Source organism: Melozone crissalis, unplaced genomic scaffold (genome assembly GCF_028551555.1).
Source record: "Melozone crissalis strain CALT ecotype California unplaced genomic scaffold, PUWL_Pcris_2 ptg000039l_1, whole genome shotgun sequence".
Taxonomy (NCBI): Eukaryota; Metazoa; Chordata; class Aves; order Passeriformes; family Passerellidae; genus Melozone; species Melozone crissalis.
The window spans coordinates 1,993,836-2,014,335 of NW_026535817.1; positions in this window are offsets into that span (position 1 = coordinate 1,993,836).

Here is a 20,500-nt window from a genome sequence, read left to right on the forward strand (position 1 = left end):
GTCTTCAGCAGAAGCTGAGAGATGGGATTTCTCAGTGACTGCTGATTTTTGCAGCTTCTCCCGGCCGGTTTTTTCTTTTTCTTCTTTCTTTCTTCAGGCTTCCCTCCTCAGGAGTTATCAGTGCTGTCCTCTTGGCTCTTCAGCTCTTCAGGGCTTTTCCCCCCCCCGAAAGGTTTGGTGGGAGATAGCCCGCACAGCGGACGCCAGTTGTTGGATTTCAGGGCTGTTCAGATGGTCTGGGGAAAAGCCCAAAGATGGCCTTGGGCCCCCGGGTTCGAAAGGACGAGAGGAAGCTTCAGATTTGTTCTCGGTCTCGGTGTTTATTAATTGCTTATCTAAAAGATTTTCTCTTGGCCTGACAGAGTTCTGCTCAGCAGTCAGCCATGGGCACACACTGAAAGCCCCTGGGGCGGTCACCTATCTTTATACCCGGAGTTACGTATACAATATTTATCATTTTTCTCCAATACCCTCTACCCTTATTAACCAGTGTTCCCCTAGTAAGGTCCAATCCCGGAGTGCCAACTCCACCACAGAAGATGGAGGCCTAGAGGAAGAAGAAGAAGGAGAAGGGCACGCCCCAATCCCTCCATCTTGCCTCTCTAGACCCCCCTGTACAGGGATCTTAAACCCTGTATCTCACACTCCAATTAACTTGTCCCTTCACCATTCACCCCAGTGAAATCCTCCCGTCCTCATACTGATGTCATCTCCCATGTGGGATCAAAGTCCAGCCACCAGACATTTCTGGCAGCATTCCAGGACTCCTGAGCCCCCCAGGGGGGGTCTTGTTCACCCTGCACCCCAGTTCTGAGAGACTGAGATCCCACATGTATATTAACATTTAAGCCCCTCTCAAGGCTTTTTTCATCTGGCTTCAGAGATGAGAGAGAACATTTTGGAAATCACATTATTGGTTGTCGCTGTTGCTTTTTTACCTCCTGGAAGCTATTAGTAAGTGATATTAATATAAATGGAAGGGAGGTCTCCTTTTTGTGGGGATGTATCTTTCAATTTAGTGAAAATTGCTGACTTGGAGCCTGGTGTTAGAGAAAATGAAAGCTCTTCACAAGTTCTGCATTGTGGCTTTGCAGGTGATAAACACGACAGATCATCCAGGCAGAACTCTCACAGTATTGTTCAAGTTCTGCAATTTATTTTTTATAAATCATTGGAGTGATTTTATCCACATATAATAGCTACATGTTTATCATTTTTAGAAAACAAGTCTCTGACATGCTATGATACAGCACCAGCACCCAGGACTCAGGTTAAAGAAAAATCTAAAATCAAATGCTTACTTTTGGGTAACTGAATTTCTGTTAGACCTGAGCACTGTTTCTTCTGGAGCCTGGTTTCTCAGTAAACACCTTCTGAATGTGGCTTCCAATCAGGATTGGAAAATTTATCGGATCATTCTTTACCTTGTGTGAGAAGACATGGATCAATTTATTAGTTGGGATTTTTTCACCATCTTAAACAAGAGAAAAGTCCCTTCCTTGCTTTGGAGTTGATACACAAGTTGTATATGGGAAGAGTTGTCAAGATGATTGTCAGTAAACCAGGCTAAGCCAGATAAGGTGTCTGTACAGACTGGTTTTCAACCCAGAGAATAAATATGAGATAGATTCAGCAATTCCATCTGAAAGGAAATGCTTTGCTTGGAGATGGTTTCATGTTTTCTGAAGAAATTTTTCTTTCTGACAGCTCTGGAGGGCAGCATTGCACTTTGGATGACAGAAGGCTTGCTCTTAGCTCCTTCATTAATGGAAAAAATGAAACAGTGGATTAAATATATTTTTTTAAAGTATGTATGTGTGGGAAAGGGTACAGGAACAAAATGAATGAAAGAGAAACAAATCAAGGAAAAAAGTAAAATAAACACTAACCCAGAATACAGGATTGGGGTGGGGGAGGGGAGGAAGGTGTATTTGGTTTTGGGTTTGTGATGTCTATTCGTTATACATTCCTTCAGAATGTGTAGAGTACCAAAGTACTGAGATCTTCCTGGGTATGCTACAGTGGATAACCTCTTGAAATGGAAAACTACTATTATTTTAACTTCTCTGTGATGATCTATTAATTTTTGCCTATCCATCTTCTCACCTTGTATGTTTCTATACAGCCACCTGGAGTATTCCTTTTAAGCCACAGCTATTAAAAGATTAAATTGAAAGCCTGTTTTGCCTGCAAGTAGCCTCTCAAAACAAGCTGCATAAACACCCTTTTAAGTCCTGCAATGCCTCCTGAGAGCTGTATTAACAATGGCCCAGGACAGCAGGCAGGAGGATGTTGAAAGCCCTTTTTACACTGCTTTACATTACTGGAATCCAGAGGTTGGTAGCTACGTCTGTTTTTTGTAGTTTTCATGTCTTTCTGTTTTCCTCCCTTTCTTCTTTTGACTCCCTTCTCACAGGGTGTAACATTGAATGGATTGTAAGGTCTTCTATGTTCAATGGGCTAAGTGTATGCTGGGATAAGTGATGATATGCTGTATTTACTCCTTTGCCAATGTTCCCTAATTTTCTATAGTTCCTTAAATTTCTATAGTTTATTACCTCATTTGCAAGTAAAATTTTGTGGATTTTTACCTCTTGAGAATATTTATTGGAATTTTCTCCTCTGCACCTACCCAGAGCAAAAAAACCCCTTGGTTTGCCTCTAGGTTTAAATGATTGGGTTGTAACAACAATCCCAAGGATGTTCTCAAACTTTCTGTAAATGAGCTAACATGACATGAAGCTGTGGCACTTCTTAAAGAGGTAATCAAAGTGTTCACAATCTAGAGGCAGGTCTGGATAAGGATGCTCAAACATATTTTTGCTTAAAGTCTTTTGTTATTGCTGCTGAAATTCACTACAGTTCCCTTCCCGTGTGACACCTTTCTCTCAGTGTCTGATTTTGGTTTGCCTCAGGCCATTTCATGTCGATATCCTCTTTGCCTGACTTGTAAGAATGTTCAAGTGCAGTTCAGGATTTCAATCATGGTGCTGTGGGAACGGCAGTGGAACAAGCTCCTGGGATTTGTGATGGTTGTCACACTGTTCACAATGTTGTCTTCACGGACATCAGTTCCATTAGCCTAATCAGAGCCACACAGGAGCTTGGTAAAGGAAACACTTTTTTTTCCTTAATAGACTTTTTAAATCTAGAAAGCCACGGTCAACCCAATTCAGCAAGAGGACCTGGGTCTGGTACCTTGCGTATCAGATGAGACCTGGATTGATGACAGTCTCAAGCTTTGTGTTTCCTTTCAGTTGTTTATGAAAAAAATTAATCCAGAGGTCAAGACCTGTCCTGACACAAAATTTTTTGAAATTTCCAATGCTTTCTCAGAAAAAGTAAATAATTCTCATCCTGCAGTCAGCTCTACAAAGGTATGTGAAAATTTTCACAAGGATGAGACTTTATATTTGAATAGCAACCTTGTCAATGTCACTGATTTAATTTAAATTTAAATGATTTAATTTAAATGAGAAGTGATTCTTTCCTCATATATTAAGGAAACTTTTGGAAAGAAAGAGGCAACAGAGGAAATGTTTTTCTTTGGCCAAAAGTACAGTTTGGGCAGGGTATGAAGGACCACATGCAGATTAATTACTTCTGTTGAAATTTAGCTTGACTGAACAAGGCTTAATTGTTTAATCATAGTACTGTCTTTGGCTGCTGAGGCCAGGAATATAGTGATTCTGTTCTATTTCCTACCCTCCTGTTTTTAATTTATGTGATTTCTTGTACTTAACCCTCCTACTCCATGCATAGGAAGAGGGATTAAAATTTATTTCTTGTTATGATATTTTATCCTTGTGCCTTTTGTATGTCTCATGTCAGTTTTAACTGGCGGATTATACTCATTACGATTGATGGAGTGTTGTGATTTAATGAAAGCTCGGGCAGTTACTATTGTTTATTCACTTAAATTCCAGAAGAGTCTAGAAGCTTTGAAATGGGATTAATAGGTTTATAAGGACTCTACAGAAATTATTCCTGGTTCTCTGTTTCAGTGTCTCTTCCTTTCTTTGATAGATGTTTTCCTCCCTTGACAACTTAGTTTTATTGTGGTTTGATCCAAGCTTTAAATAACACCTTTCTTCTTCTACTCCAAGCCTCTTCCAAGCTTGCATTAAAAGGACAAAAGAGCATCTTTTAAACGCAGTGAGACTTAGGAGAAGAATATTCTGAAGTTACAGAGAACTTTCTATGGACTTTGTTGGCCTGAAGGGTATCTGTCAGGCCGACGTTTGACAGGGTGCAGCATTTAGAGATGTGTAGTTCATTGCAAGTGATGCTGCTTTGCTTTACTGGAGTGCCCGGAGAGCCCAGCTTACTCCTGTTTTCCTAAGGACACTGCTTATTGACCTGCTTGTGGATTGCCTGGCCACGTGGTCTGGTCCTTTTACTTGATGAAATATCACAGTGTACTACAGTTTTTGAGTAATAGCAACGCATAGTGTTCTTGTGTAACAGCCTACTTGTGCAGCTTTGCAACCCTTTGTGTTGGGTTTGGATGGCTTGATTTTTTGGTGAGGAGGGAAGAAGCCAGCCATGGAAGTGATTTTTCTGTAGGGAGCTGCTAGAAGTTTCTTCCATGCCTGGCAAAGCCAATCACAGGCTGGCTCTGGAAATTGTTTTCTGACTCCAACATTTATTGTTTTCCAAGAGTGACAGTGGATTGGAGGGCGACAGTGCCACCTCTCCAACGACACTGGTCAAACCAACAGTCCATCAACTTTCTCCTCCTCTATAAAGGAATGCAAAACAATGAGTTATTTACAGAAAGTGTGTGAGAAAGTTCACTACAAGAATGTCAACATCAGAAGGCTTAGAAAATCTTAAAAAACCAGGGTGACATACATGAAGAGAACAACATGGTAGCACTAAGGGCGATGCAAAAGTGAGAGGGGGAGGAGGAGGTGCTACAAGCATTGGAGCTAAGATTCTTCTGCAACCCCTGGTGAGGAATATAATAATAAAAACTGTTTCGCTATAGTTCATGAAGTGCATGTAGGGGTGCAGAATTCACCCACAGCCCATGAGAAAAAGGTGAATGATTTTTCATGGGTGCTCTGGTGCTTGATCCATATCACACTGTGACACGCATGTTGCAAAGTGTTGGTGCAGGTACCAGTTTATAATTGAGTGGTTGTCTGCCCGCCAGTTGTCCTGAGGTTGTGCCTCCCAGCTGATCACATCTAACCCAAGCTGTTTTCCATTTTCCTGACTGTTTTTATGATACAGGGTTTGAACTTTGGATGCTGTCCCCCCCAGTCTTTGGAAAGATCAGTAATGCTGTATGCAGAGCTTATTGGTTCCTTAGCTGCTTCAAAACTTAGAAGTGAACTAGATTTGCTGGCTGTTTGTGAGTCAGGAACCAGAAGAGACTGAAGCAATCCAATTTCTGTGACACCTTATTAGTAATATTTATTGCACCTTGACTCATTCATCAAGCTTGCGCAATGTTGATAGTTCCAGGGCTGTATCAGTCTAACAAGGCAAAGTTTCCTTCCTCTGCTTAATATTTTGTTTTCTATTTACAACTTGCTTTTAAAACAAACTTTCTCATTTCATCAGCACAAGGGATATTATTGTTGCAATGATCTTATTGATTGCATTTTATCTAACTTCCAGAGAAATGGCATTTTTAGCTAAATGGCAAAGCTTATTGATAGGATGGGACCTCAGCTTTCAAAAATACATACTTCATGACTAGATTTAGTGTATTCCTTCAACATATTGCAGCTTTTCTTAGGACTCAGCCCAGTATGCAAGGCATAATGATTTTACAAATGAATACAGCATTTTCTGAAGTGAGATATTGACCAGCTAGTATCTAAATATATCCCTTTACAGTGAATGCCAGTGAAAATATAAAGCAGATACATTCAAGTATGAGGCGAAGTACTACTCTCAGTATGAATTTGTATTGCTGGGACAAAAATCAGTCTGTTACACTGGTAGAATTCCAATCAGGTTGTGTTGGAAGCAGTAACAAGAATTAGATGCCTCTAGGGCTCCTCTCAAAGCATGCTGGTTGGTGTCTGCCTGGTGACTTTGTTCATGAAGCAAACCCGTTAAAGCTCCAAGCAAATATTCTTTCCTCATGGGGTGCTGATGCTGTGGGAGGGCAAAGGAGATGTTCTTGTGCAGGGAAAGCCACTTACTTGGAGTTAACAGCAGTCAAGCAGCACTCTACTGGCAATGGGAAATAACTCTTTCTAACCTTCTCCCTTTGACTTCAGGGTTCTGGGACCTCAGGGCCCATGTGTACTTTGGGTGTTCTGAATGGTGTTACCAGGCAGACAGAAATTCACTCCTGGACTATGAATGGACACAAATCATTAATTTGGTCACAGCATGGTGCTTGTGCTATCCTCTGCAGAAAAGGCCATATTGTGCTTTTTTTTCCTAAGTACCACTTTCCCACTTTCCCGATTAGCTTCACTTTTTGCTTGTTACCAGTTGATAGTGAAGTTCCACACGCATTTGGCAAGTCCACTTCTGGATGTCTAGGGTGACCTTTCCTTGGCTATGACTGCACTAGAAGCTGCACAGGTGTTTTAGAGCTGCAGTGGTTTAGAGATTTTACCTAAACTCTCTTTATTACATTTATTTTCTACTTAAAAAAAATCCTTAATTTAAATATTTTATGATTGTTTGCTCAGCTTTGAAGAACTAAAAGATTTTGCACTGCAGATGGAAAAGCAGAGGTTATATTGGGGTTTACAGTTCTGCCCACACAAAATTAAATTGTTGCACTTAATTAAAACTGAATTTTTGTTTGTGGAGATAATAAGTAGGATTTTTTGTTGGGTATAGCGTATGTTTCCGGTTTTGCCAGGTCAAAATGTTATCTGGAGCAGAAAATGAAGTTTCTGTAACATAGAAGTTGGGGAAACTACATTAGAGATTGGTAGATTTACAATTCTGGAAAGCAATAAAGAAGGTTCTCTGTGCATCGATACTTTTCTCCTGTCACTTAAACCCATCAAGGTTAAAAAGATTGCCCCATCTGAAAGAACATGGAGCCATTTCTGCTATCCACATATATAGAGAGGGCAGGCAGCTGGGATGAGAATCAGAGGACTGGAGGCAATTCCCCTGCTCCAAGTAAATGGATAATATATCAGAAACTGGTAACCAGAGCCTGTAGCAGAGGATGAATTTTATTTTAATCTTCTTCAGAAACTGTCCAGCAACTGAACAGATATTCTTCTGAAAACTTTAACCAGAAACTAGCTTAACATTTGAATGTCATGGACTTTAATTTATAGTGGGATGCTGCTTTAGGACCTAAGCCTTATTTGATTGCTGGGTTGGTTTTGTTATGTTATATTTTGAGCTCAGATAGTATGAAGATTTTAGAGAAGGAAACTTGTTTGTTCCCAGGGATTTCTGACTTCCTGTGACTTTCTTACCATCAGTCCCTGAAGTGATTGAATCACGGGCACCATTGTGATGCCACAGAATTTCTTTATTAAGCATGAGTGAACTTTACATGTTTTTGCTGTTAATAATGCAGCTGAGCAGGAGACTAACCAACGTGCAAACAAATGGCAGAGCAGGATGTTTCTTGCTCTTAACACAGTCACTCTCACACATCCCACAGCAAGCCATGTTCAAGTTGCCAATTGAAACATCCTCACATAAGTATTTATGGTTTGGTCATGATCCTTTGGTGTGCACCTTCTCATGCAGATGTTAAGGCTGAACAGTGGTCACATCTACATCTCCCCCTTCTTTGCTTAAAGGTGAATTGGTCACAAGGGCAGCCCTTGTTTGGTTCTGCCTTTTTGCTGACTTGGAACAGTCGCCAGAGGCAAAGAAATCAACAAGAATGACACCCATCCCCAAAGTGCCAAACAGCCATATGCATAAATTCAGTCTCTTAAACCAAATTTTTTGATTAAGGCAAGCAAAGTCATTAGCAAGCGTATCATAGAAATTCTGTGCAGATATGATTTGTAATGTTTGAGATTGTTTCCTAAGACTACCTCTTAATGCAATTACGTTTTTTATCCATATTTGTAGAAAATGTCTCCTTTAAATGAGCCTTTACCTTATCCCAGGAAGTTTCAGAACTGTTCCATTCTGTACCCCTGTACCACAGGAGTAACACACGTGTTAGCATCAGTGTGCTGCCAGTCACAGTGAAGGCACAACCAGGTGTTTAGGGCATCTTGTTTTTCTCCTACCCATAACAAAGCAGTCTCAAGGGCATATAAGCATGCCAATATTTGTTGATCAATTACAGTTTGCATTTGTAATTCCTCTGTGAAATTACTCATTACAGAACTAACTTCATAGGCTGTTTTCACTGATTCCATTAAAGCAGCAATGGCAATAATAGACATGAAGCTAAAATAGTAACAGGAGATACAATAAAAGCAGTAAACCAAGCAACAAATCTCTCAGTTCATTGGATTTCTTTACAAACAAGCAGTTTAGACACATGACTTCTGATTCTCTTTCCCATTCCTGTGTAAGATCCATGGAATCCATATTTCTGCATGCCAGCATGGAGATAAGAGATAAGTAAAATTCCTTTCAGCTACATTTTCAGGGATGATGCAGGAGGTGTACCTAGGGTTGATGGCTGTGATGCAGTATGATTGATTACGAGATTCAACTGTCATATCTGTTGTTAATAAAAATGCATAAGGACATGTAGTGCACATCATGGCATCAAGAGTTTTCATATAAATAGCATTCATCCAATATGTAGATGACACATCAGAATAACTCAAAGCCCATATTCACAGAGGCAGGGAGGGGAGCATCAATCTCCAAAGAATTGTATGAGGGAGGGATTCACCACTGGCATCACAGATGTGTGTGACAGACACCAGGAGTCTTCCTTTCCTCCAGCTAATTCTTCCTGAGCAGGAGTCACTTACATCAAGTCTGGCATCGTTACAGATAAAATGGCCTTGTGAGCCCCATTCTGACACTTATACATTAAGGGCATGTATGTCATGTTGCTCAGGGTTTTCCACCCTACGTGGAGACCATAAAGTATGCACCAAAGGTGAGAGGTCTTTAAGTTTGCATATGGAAATATTATTTGGAGCTGTGGTGGTGTTTCTAGGGTTATGTGATGTGTTAACTCCTGGAATTTCAATTGCTTGTAACGTTCTCTTACTGGTATGATTTTTTTATCAAATGCACGTGCAGTGTGACAGGGGTGCAAGTGCTATCATTGCGAGTAGTTAAGCATAGGGGATAGGAATCTCCTACACAAGTTTGATTTCCCTCAACTGATAGCCAATCTGTGTCATTAGTAAATGATCCAGATGAAGAGAGCCATTCCCCTCCTAGCATTTTGGAGTTGTTAGTGGAAATGGGTTAATTTTCCATTAACCAGTTTCCACCAGTTACTGGATGAAACACCAGAGGGTCTTAAGCATGAACCCAGTAGATTTGCACATTGACACCCATAACACAACAGCTAAATAGTAAAACATAAAGCAAAGGTCTAGCTTTTGAGTTAGCCAATGCAATGGGCATGTAGAACAAGAAGGTATTTGTGGCATTGGGTGCTGCCCCTACACACTACATCATTCTAGATGGCTCAGCATCCAGAGCCTTGAGATTACCCCATGTTATGTTTTCACTTTTCCTCTGCTTCTCTGTTGGGACAGGCAGTTAACAGGGGAACACCAGAGACCCTGTACCCTCCAGAGAGCTTTCTCCAACTGGATGGCAAAAGGTCTCCACTAATGGACTGCAGTGAAAGGTTGGACTGGGCCAATGGTCTCCTGTCAGCAGGCAGAATTTTGGGTGGAACTAGGGGGCATAAAATACAACTGCACTACAAGCTGAGGAGGGCTCTTTGGAGAGTCGTCTTTTGGGGGCTTTTTGAGACTGGTGTTTTGGCTTTGGATTTCTGAATCTTGTTTTTTGGGGGGGTTTTTGAGACTTGTGGTTTTGGTGTTTGGTGTCTGGGGCTTTTTGTGTCTTGTCTTTTTGTGTCTGCTCGCTCGTTTGCTCGCTGCTCCTTTGACCTGGCCTTGGCCTGGTTCTCGTCCTTTTGCCCTGGCCACAACCTGCTTTTTGGCTCTCTTGCCCTCACTGGCTCTTGCTCACCCTCACACTTGTCCTGCCTCCCTGTGTCCCTGATTGCAGCCCTGCCACTTCACCCCTGCGTCCTTGCCTGAGCCACCTGCGTCCAACCTTGCCCACCTCGGATCCAGCTTCCTGCTGCAATCCTTGCTGTGACCCTGTGCAGAGCCCTGCACCTCCTGCATGAGTGCCCACTCACTCATCAGATGTCTGGCTGCCCTTCCCCATGGCAGCTGTGCCTGCAGAACCTTCTCGGGACTCTAGCTGGTCAGAGTGACCCTGAGACACGTCAGAAAGTCTCTTTACCCAGCCCGGCGCTCGAAGAAGGAGTCAGAACTCTTCAGTTCTTGGTCTCAAGGTTGTTTATTATATCTTATCTATAAAATTCTTTCTTCTGTCCTGCCGAGGTCCGCTCAGCAAGACAGTCCGAGGCACTCTGCCTCCCCCAGGGTGGTGTTATCATTTTATACTGAAAACTACCTGTACAATACTTACAATTACTTTCCAATACCTATCATCTATGTTAGTGAGATTCTACTCTAAACCAATCCAAAAGTGCCACCATCATAGCAGAAGATGGAGGCCAGGAAGAAGAAGGAGAAAGGCTGGACACATCCAGATTCTTCCATCTTTCACCCCTCCCCCATTCTAAAAACCCCAAAATCTACTTTTTCACCCCATGATAAATTCACTATCATTCTACTTAAACTGCCGTGCCTTGTAGATCTTCATATAAGGTTGGTAATTTTCTCCATGGATCATAATAAAACCACAGGCATCTTGGGCTCTGTGCCAGGGTCTCTGAGAGCCCCTGGCAGGGGTTTTGGCAGTCCAGGGTAGCCAGAGGGGTGTCCTGAATTCCAACAGAGCCTCACCTTTCCAAAAGCTGTCATGAAGGCTCCCCAGCACACAGTGTGCACATTCTCTGTCTCATGGATGTCGACAGTATTCCCCGATCCTCTGGTGGTAATACCCACTTTTTCTCTCTGTCTCCTTTCTCTCTTTCTCTCTCGCCCCATTCCTTTTCCATTTTCCTTCCTCCTCTGCCTTTTCTAGGGGCAACTATTTTTTTTTCCAGTTTCATTACCCATAAACAGTTCCCAGATACAATGTTTGTCTTGTTTCACTTAATTTCATTCCAAACCACCTATTTTTAAAAGAACTCCTTGCAGTTCCCCACAGTGAAATGCAACAATCAGCTTGCCATAATTGACAGGCTATAAGTCCTTTAGATACTACTCCAGCAGGAACATTAGGAGAAAAAAAATGCTGGCAGTCAGGACAAGTGTTAACAATCATGCCTGCCTGGGACATTGAAATACCATAATCTTTCGATGAAGCAGCAGTGTTATGATGAAAGAAGGCATGAGATTCTGAGGCCACTTTAAATGTCTGGTTAGATGTGACTGCCATCATCAAGCATTCAGCACAAGTGTTCCCTTCTGTTAGGGGACCTGGTAAGTTAGAATGGGAGCAAGTATGCATGACAAAAAATGGCGTACAATGAGAACAAATGAGAGATATTAAATCCACAAGTAAAGGGTTGTATCAGTAGTATTTACAAAGTGCAGAGGCATTCTGTCTTAGGCTGCAATGCAAGATGTAACCAAAAGTATGTATTCTATCACCATCTGTTGAAATCGTGTTGGGCAGTGCTCTTTTTCTCTTCCACCACCTATCCTCCCTCTGGGCAATATCTGCTGTTAATGGGCTATTGAGTGTCACTGCATGGCTGGTAAAATTACATCATCCCATTATGAGATGGTTCCACCCAGGGGGAGGAACCAAGCATTCCTACCTGGATATCAGCCCAAACGGGCGTATCTGTTTTCCACATCAGTTTGAACAGGGGATTTACATCAGTGGCGCATTTGTTAAATTTGCTGCATTCACCACAAGCATACTATTCCACTGAGAAAGTAAATCATGACCCCACAGCATAAATTGAGAAGGCAAAACAGACAGTAAGAAAGTTGCTGGGCATTCATTCAGCCCCATGACTGTAAGAACAAATACACTCTGTTTAGGGGCTTGATGCCCCCTGATGCCTTCCACTAAGGCATCAGCTGTTTTAGGAGGCCACTGTGGGGCCATGAAGACTCTGAAATGATGGAAACATCTGCACCAGTATCAAGTAAACGTGTAAAAATTTTTCATTTAACTCAGAGTTAGTAAGGGCCTTTCACTGATAATTTGTTGGAACCAGTGAATGTGGATGATGTTGGTGCTGCCAAACCCACCAGTTCTGAGACTCACAGACCCCTGTGTCTGTGGTTAAGATATCATCTGAGAGGGATAAGTCCAAACCTGTGCTCCTGTGGGTACCGGCGAGGAGAGATGAAATAAAGACTCCTGGGTTCAGATTGCAAAGACTCCATTGGGTTGAGGGGTACTGGGTCTCATGCAACTCTGCTTGTTTCCCTGCTGGGAGATGAGAGGCTTACCATCTTTATCAAATTTAGACCTACTACTTGAACTCCCGTGGTAACCCTTTCTACATTGTGCACATAGAGAGGGAGGGATGCCAGGGTGGGGGGCCCTTCTTTCCTTTCTTTTGAGTGGAACAGCTTTTCTGTAAAAGCTCTTCTTGTAGGCAATTAGAACACCAGGCACCAGAACATCAGTTTTCTTATGTGTATTAAGGGCTTGGGATAAGGCAGCAGCCAAAACAGGTGATGGTATTCCTCTGTCCCCACATTCTGACAGGCTTTGATGTAGGTAAATTAGCATGCTCATTCCTTACAGAGAGCAGTGCTTTTTGACAAGCCGCACTATCATTTTCAAAGGCTAGCTGTAATAAGGATATAGTAGCTGCTTCTTCATTTTCTATTTGCCTGCTTATGGCCATCAGCAATCCATCAATGTTACAGATGATTCTTGAGGGCCTTGCCAAACAGATGCAAAGGAAGAGTCCTTTCTTCTGAACTCTGGGACTCTTTTAAAAGCCCTTATGGGTATATTGGAGCTTTTCTGTAGCACTGCACAAGCTAGGTTAGCTTGGGCAGTGGGGGTAGCATATGTGTCTTGCCCCAGCAGTTCATTGAGACCCCCTACTTCTAATTTTTCAATATTATCCATAGTTTGTGCAGTAGCAAGATCTTTCCCTTCTGCCAGCCACACAGTATATTGTGCTGAGGTTAGTATAAGTATAAAAGGAATTGGCCAATAATTTGGAGCCACAGTGTACCCTTGGTTAATAGAATCAATCAATACCATAGTGTATTCTATTTGCAGTCCATAATCTTGGACAGCTTTATGAACTTCTTTTATTAATTTAGATGGAGGTTGTACATACTGAGAGGGTGTCTTAAGCTGATAATTGACCTGTATGGCCAATAACATGGGACTATCTCCCCTTCTTAGGGCCTCTTCCCTGCGTTTCTCTATTAATGTAGAATATGAATGAGATTGCAGTGGTAATTTGGGTAAAGGAGTCATAGGTGGAGAATGATAAGAAATAGCTAACACTTAAGCCATAGTGGGAAATGCAGCAGCTAAATTTTTTATGGGAGTTAAAGGAGGATAAAGATCACGCCCCTTGTCAGGATCCGTAGGACAAGGATCAAAAGAATAGCCAGGCTCCTGAGGGTCCTCATCTCCTAATTCAGCTGGTACTTCTGCATAGACATAGCTAATATTCAAATCAGTCTCCAAATTTATAATATCTGTGACAGGGCACTCACAAACTTTCTAAGCAGGCTGCAAAGCATTTAAGGCAGTATACGCAGTTTTCCATGTAACTAACATATTGTCAGGGACTGGCTGTCCTTTTTTTTGCTGTGACTCTAATTCAGGCTTCTACCTTTTCCCACACTTAAACATTGCAGGAACCATGATGAGGGAATACATTAGAATTACTATTTGGACATACTAATAAAATAGCTAACTTTACAGACAGGGTCTTAAATTCCTGTTCTCTTAAAATTCTTTGTAAAATCTCTAAATAAAGCTTATGCTCATGAGACAGAGACTATCCCATAGTTCCGCATTCCCATTCTTTCCTGTCCTGTAGGTAGTGATGAAGGATGGTGTAACCGTGTTCATAGGGGTCTCAGGCTGAGGGAAGAGATGAGGATCTGACTCCATGTTTCAGAAGGTTTGATTTATTATTTTATGATATATATTACATCAAAACTATACTAAAAGAATAGAAGAAAGGATTTCATCAGAAGGCTGGCTAAGAATAGAATAGGCAGGAATGATAACAAAGGCAGCTGTCTCGGGTTCTCTGTCCGAGCCAGCTGGGCTGTGATTGGCCATTAATTACAAACATCCAACATGGGCCAATCACAGATGCACCTGCTGCATTCCACAGCAGCAGATAATCAATGTTTGCATTTTGTTCCTGAGGCCTCCCAGCTTCTCAGGAGGAAAAATCCTAAGGAAAGGATTTTTCACAAAAGATGTCTGTGACAGGATGGGGATCCCCTTTTCACAGAACTTGGTTTGAATGTGGTGTTGCTTCTGGAAATTCGTAGTTCCTGCTACACATTGTGTAGCAATTGGATCATGGACACCACTGTGACTCAACAGAATCACTTTATCAAACACAGCATGAGCTTTCTTATGTTTTTATTGTTTACAGTGCAGCGGAGCAGGAGACCAACCCACATGCAAGCAAATGGCAGAGCATTTGCTTGTTTCTTGTTCTTGTTGCAAACACTCTCACACATCCCACAGCAACCCGTGTTCGTGTTGCCAGTTAGAGCATTGTCTCATAAGTATTTATGGTTTGGTCATGATCCTTTGGTGTGCACCTTCTCATGCAGATGCTGAGGTCGAACAGCAGTCACATCTAACGTCCTCTGTCCATGTCAGCCTGCTCAATGGCAAACAGGGAGATTGGTGACACGCAGACCAGAGATCAGGATTCTCTGTGACTGGTGGGAGGTATAACCTCTGGGAATAATGTAATGTAGGTCGCAACATTTGTTGAAACTTTTGATGAATATGCCTGAAGTATTTTTGTCAATAAACCAAAAGGAACAAAGAGAGGGTGCTAGTATTAAAAATTCAGACAAACGTATATTTCAGTTATTACTCCCTTGATTCCTATGGGGTTTTGGCATGGGAAATAGAGGCATTCATTGGTGTGGTGAGATCTGTTTTAAAATTGTATTTTGAAGATGGCATACAAAAGGATTTTGGGGAATAAAAACTGACCAAATGACATAAGTTTTTAATCAAAACAATTGCTCCCAGAGATCTCCGAATGAATTTTTTTTTGTGGAACCCAAACTGTGAATAAACTGCATTAAAAAAATCACTAATTAGATTGTGGGATTTTTTGTAATAACTCCTGTGATCAGGGAATATGTATATTTGCAGTAGTTTTGTAGGTGCTTGTATGAGTAGGAGTAACAGCAAGGGGAAATCTGCACAAAGAACTACTGCAGATTTACTTTTTAGCATTTAGCTGTAGACGGGTAGCTAGAAACCTGCTTGTACGTATTAAGATTTTGAAATAATTCAGTGCTGTGGTTTTTCCTTCTGGATGCTGATTCTGGAATGTATTGTGTGAATTAGCACTGATTGCTGCTTAATTATGTGTTAATAAATAAATTAACTACTCAATCATGATTTGATTTAAAACCTGTTGAATGAGTAGTTTTACCCTGGTGAGCAGCAACACTGCATCTGGCAGAATGTGCTTGATCCAGGTACATCAGCAGTATTCTATCACTTGAGTGATGACAAAAACTGAAATTATGCCATCTTCCTCCCTGATTGCTATAAAAAAATCCTTTTGTGGTCAATTCTTGGCCAAAAGAGACTGTTCTTGGTCATATGGAAGCACCTTCTCTAACTTGTTTCTTCTGGTTCTTTTGAAAGACTTGACACCTTCTTTCGAAGACAGACTTCTTTTGAATGACATTGACTTATAATTCAATCACCATACCTGAAAGTGTTGAGAAAACATGCAAATGTATTGTTTAGGGACATGGTTTAGATGTGGAGGAGAAAGTGTTAGGTTAGCAGTTGCATTTGATGATCTTAAAGGTGTTTTTCAGCTATGATAGTTGAATGAATTGTAATGTATGCTTGGAAAGTGTCATTCCCAAAGTGATTGTTGAACTTGTGCAAACAGGGCTAAACCCCACATAAGTTAGTCTGAACAAATCAGTAAGAGATTAAATTGCATAAATTGTTAACTGCTACAGATTTATTTCTTTGTTTCTCCTGCCATGCAGTTCAGAGTGCCTGGGTCATGATCATGAGTCTTTTCCTCAGGTTTACATTTTCAGTGTGGTATTTATCTCTTTTTTGTAGTGGTGGAAGTGTGCTTGCAGACTTCCAAGCCAAAGCAGCCAGAATGCTGCACACATTTCCATGCAACGTGTGTACATGTGTGTGTGATTCCACTCTGAAGTGTCAGAGGCAGTCAGCCAATAACAGCCTCCAAACATATTGTCTCTGCTGTGCTATCACCTAATGAATGTGCCTGTAAACTTCTGCCTAGTGATTTTGCTTATCCAGAGTTTTTGGCATTTCAGTAAATTGATTTATTTTCTATTTGAAGCATTTTGAGCCATCTCATCTTTTAGCCCAGCTTCAATGATGCAGAAGGTAAACTAAAATCCCACTATTCAGCCCATGACATTGCAGTGGCAGGTCCCTTTGAAACTCTTTGCAATAGGAATGTTTGCTGTAGAGCTCTACATCATATTGAAGTCTATGGAGAGACATTCTTTGCCAGAGAGATTTATAAAAGGCATCACTTAGCTGCAGGTTCCAGTCAATATGTTTCCTTCTCACTGACAGAAACAAACCAGTAGTTTTAAAATATTTAAATACCACACTCTCTTTAAAAACAAAATGAATATTCTATCACTTGTAGCAAAAAATATCAACTGAAAATTTATTGGAATGGAACAGCAGGACCTGACTGAAATTATTTATCAATTTTCTCCATTAAATCAGAAATAACAGAATAGAATGAAAAAGAGGAAGATGCAAATATCTTTATCTATCTATCTATCTATCTATCTATCTATCTATCTTTGGTAAGAATAATATCAGCCTATCAACCTTCAACCTTTTTTGAAGTCAAGCCTATAAATCCCAGCAAAGTATTGATCCCAGAAATGGCTGGGATGAATAGTGGTTTAGCCTCGGTGGTATCAACCTGAGCCCGAGGGAAGTGGGATACTGAAAGGGAGATACCTGGTAAGGTCATGGCGAGAAGAGTGCAGCCATGGGAGTTGGTGTGTTAATGGTATGTTACTGGGATTACTCTATAATAGGTCATGTTTCTGGTTCTTGTTCTCAGTGGGTTTGTGACCTGTCACATATGAGGTCATATTCCTGGTTTGCACCTGTGATTGCAGCCTTGCCCTCAGAATACCCCTGTATATTGTTGTGCTTGCCACACCCCTTCGTCTTTGGATCTTGCCCCCCTATTGTGCGGTTTCTATGTTTGTTATTTTGCTATTAAATATGGGAATCCACAGAATCAGAGGGTTTTGGGAAAGCTGCAAAAGGCAGGCCCCAGAGACAGCAGAACTGTGATTAGAGCTAAGCAGCGGCCATGAGATTGGTCAGCAGAAAAATTATTTAAAAAGTAGAAAAGCGAGGACAAATGGTCTGTGTATTCATGCTTGGAGAGAATAACTCCCTAAGCTACAGAAAAGTTTATCTAGAAAGATATTAGGAAGTTTGAAGTTTAATAATGGAGCTCTGTGCATTAGGTTTTAAGGCTTACAAGCAGGTATTGTATTTGAAATAAGCAAGCGTTGTTTTAACCACAGGTACGTATGCTTATAGTGGTTGGATAGAACTACTGTCAATGTGCTTTTGTTTTGTGTGATTGGTCAAAAAACTTATAAAGTAAGTTGTAACATAAAGTTCTTGGTCTGCTGCCTGGGATGTGAGCTGGTGGCATCTTGCCATTGTCATAACCATGTAATGAGAATGATGCTGGAAAATAAAACAGCTCAAGGCACGCTCCACAGCAGCTCTGTCCTGTTTGTGATTTGTACACAGACCCCGGCTGGAGATATTAAAGTTCTTTATTCTTTGGGCAACTCCATTCTTCCTGTCCCTCTACTTTTACTATGTTCCCCCTGGCTGGACTGGGCTTGGGGTCACAGCAAGCCGGAGTGTGACAAGTAGAGTCACTGTTTTGTTTCTTAAAAGACTCCACAAGCTTTTAGGTTTTCTACAGGGTGTTTACAAGAACATGTGATACCTAAAGCATTTTTAAGCCTCTGAGAATATTTTTGTGTAGGGTATGAAAGATGAGACCTGTGTGAATGGTTTCATTGGGTTGATTCTGGAACTAAGCTTGTTAACAAAAAACCCTGTGTTCTTTTTTTTCTCCAACTGATTATTTGAAGCTATTTGAAGACTGTGTTTTAATTAGCTGTATGTTAAACTCTATATCTCACAGGGCACTGGGAACTAACCAGAAGGATCAGAGTGATCAGCGTTTAAAATCTCATTACAAAAATTACTGATGACTTTCTTGCTCTCCTACTGCAAAGATTTAGACTTACCTGTGTCAAAAATCACCAAAGTGATTTTTGAACAATTTAAACCAGATCATAGAATAGTTTGGGTTGGGGGTTATAAAGGTTATCCAGTCCAACCCCCTGCAATAAGTAGGGGTGTCTTTAACTAGACAAAGCTGCTCAGAGCCCTGTCCAGCCTGATCTTGAGTTATGGTGAGTGTCAGAGAAATGACTTCGCTGAAGTCTCTCCGGTCTAATTTGAAAGAAGATAAACTTTGTCCTGTGACCCCATAATTTTTCTTTTTCTTGCTCTTGCCATCCTTCTCAAAGAATCATTCCTGATTTAATATCACTGACACTGAGAACATGTATGCTGTTTACATTGTCTAGCTGTGTTTTTGTTGAGAAACAGAAAACAATGTCCACACTGGTATGTGAATGTGATGTGTTTTATATAAATTTTTTAGGTATTATTTTTAAAGGAATATTTACAGCCTGGATAGTCCACAGGCAGCTTCAAACTGGTCTCAGTGCGATGGAAGTGTTGGGGGACACCTAAAAAGAGTGCGGAAATGGTAGAAAACAGAAGGGAGAGGGCCGGATGATGCAAACTAATTTGTCACCAGACTTGTCTGGTTCTGTTTCTTGGGGTGAGGGGAAATGGGTGATGTTTGATTATTATTTAAATGGTAATAGAATACATTGCTGCATAAAATACATGGACAGAAGGGAAAGAGCAAATTATCTTGTTTACATGAAATGGAGCCCTGTTTCTAATTTTTTCTGCACTTGGGAATAAAAAAAGTTAGATTTTTCTCTGTATTATTGAACCAACATATGAACCATTGAAGTTGCCCTACACTGTGCAAATGACAGAGCTAGTATAAAACTTAGGCAGTCACAAATGATTTCTCTTTCTCTTCTTGCCCAACTTTTCTTACGTTTGTGAGTGCCCAGTGTTTTCCAACTCCACCCCCACGTCAACAGCAGTAATGAACATCACCTCTTTGAAAAGCAGAACAGAGATGCTGTCGTTAGCATCATTTAGGGACCTCCTGTTGTTTACACCTTCATTAACTGAGGTGCTGGCAGTATTGTGACAAGATGACAATTTATACCTTTTTACTGATTCTGCTGTAAATGGCCACTGGGACTGAGCCCAGTGTGGTTGTTCTGAGGATGACAAGAAGGCAGCGCTTCTCTTCATGCTTCTGCAGCAGGCCTGAATTGTCCTTTGCAGGTTTCACCATTAACGTTTGCCTTGGAGTGCATAAAAATTCATTATTACGCGATCAAAACCAACTTCTTCCCTTTCCCTTCCTACAGAAGAGCATTGCATTCTGTTTGCTTTGCTTCCTTTATTAATTTACTGCTGTTCTTCCCACCTGACCTACCTCTGGCTCTTCTCCTTCCTGATTATCCCACTGCAGCATCATCCCACAGCTGCTCAGGCAGGCATCCAACACAATATACAACTTGAACCACATTTTCTGAGGAAAACTGAACAAAAGCAAAGCTGATTTGCCTTTTTTCTAGTGTGGAATATGAGATTTAAGAACTTCCTTCTTCTGTAAAGAAAATGCCCTAAGGTTAAGCTGGTGGAAAATCAGAATTTGGAATGTGAATTCTTGTGAAATTGAGAAGATTCTTCATGTGATTCTTAGGAAAATCTTCACCTCTGAATTGATTTAAACGGTTCTGTGTAAGAGCAGACAGAGGGGGCTGATGTGATACAGGTTGTAAGTAATAATTACATCAAAAAAAGAAAAAGCAAAATTTCCAATCCTGTTTTAGAAAAAATAGCCTGATTATCTTAACATATACTCAGTGCAAGTGTATGCCCTTAGTGTCTAAATGATATCTGCATTTTTTGAGACTGAGAAAAATTTATTGTTTGCCACTATTTCTCTGAATTGTTCCCATGACTACTTTTTTCAAAACTAACAACTGTTTTATTTCTGTGCACATGAAAATCTCTATTGATTAATCAG